The following is a 775-nucleotide window of genomic DNA, read 5'->3' on the forward strand; positions in this document are numbered from 1 at the left end:
ATACGGCTAAAGTTGACGTCTCCGAAGATGAATTGAGAGATGGGTTGCAGTGAGTATATAAGATTTTTTTAAAACTAATGTAGTCAAAATATTTTTTTAACTCGATTCCCACTTTTAGCGGTTTATTTTATAGTTTTATTTGATACCCATAAGTCGACATAGTCTATGATCGAGTTAATAAAACTTAAGGAATAAAATACAGTAAAAGTGATCAGTTTCCACGTGTGTGTGCAGGTGGTACCCGGCGACGCGGGCGGTGGCGGTGGCGCGCGGCGCGGTGGCGCAGGTGACGTTCTCGCAGGTGCGTGCGCGCGTGCGCGGGCGCGTGGTGACGCGCGGCGCGGCGGAGGCGCGCGGCCTGCGCCTGCGCCTGCGCCCGCTCGCGCCCGACGGCGGCTACGCGGAGCGCGCGCACGTGCTCACCGCGCTGCCCAATCACAGTTAGTGTACTTACTGTTCTACATGTATATTGAATGCACTGTACGATCGCTTTGGGAGAATTTGTATTTTAGTAAATTATTTCACAAAAGTGTGGTAATACGGTAAAGTAATTTGAGAAATTGATACGGCTATCACTGCGTTGTTTGACGAAAAATAAAATTTTTAAAAGCGCCATCTGGTGGCACTAAATGTTAACTTTAAAAATTAAAAGTGAATATTGTGTGGTGTCAGAGGGCGAGTACGAGTTCAGCGAAGTGGTGGGGGGCAGCGTGGAGGTGTCAGTGGAGGACGCGCGGCTGTGCTGGGCGGAGGCGCGTCACAACGTGGCGGTGGC

General features: G+C 50.1%; 1 long non-coding RNA gene across 1 annotated transcript; it reads left to right on the top strand.

Annotated features, from left to right (window-relative positions):
• Positions 1-769, top strand: LOC106105836. The gene is made up of 3 exons (XR_001225762.1): positions 1-49; positions 235-440; positions 673-769. It is a non-coding gene; the product is annotated as an uncharacterized LOC106105836 (long non-coding RNA).
• The last annotated feature ends 6 nt before the right edge of the window (positions 770-775 follow it).

This window comes from Papilio polytes, unplaced genomic scaffold (genome assembly GCF_000836215.1).
Source record: "Papilio polytes unplaced genomic scaffold, Ppol_1.0 DF822682.1, whole genome shotgun sequence".
In the NCBI taxonomy this organism is placed as follows: domain Eukaryota; kingdom Metazoa; phylum Arthropoda; class Insecta; order Lepidoptera; family Papilionidae; genus Papilio; species Papilio polytes.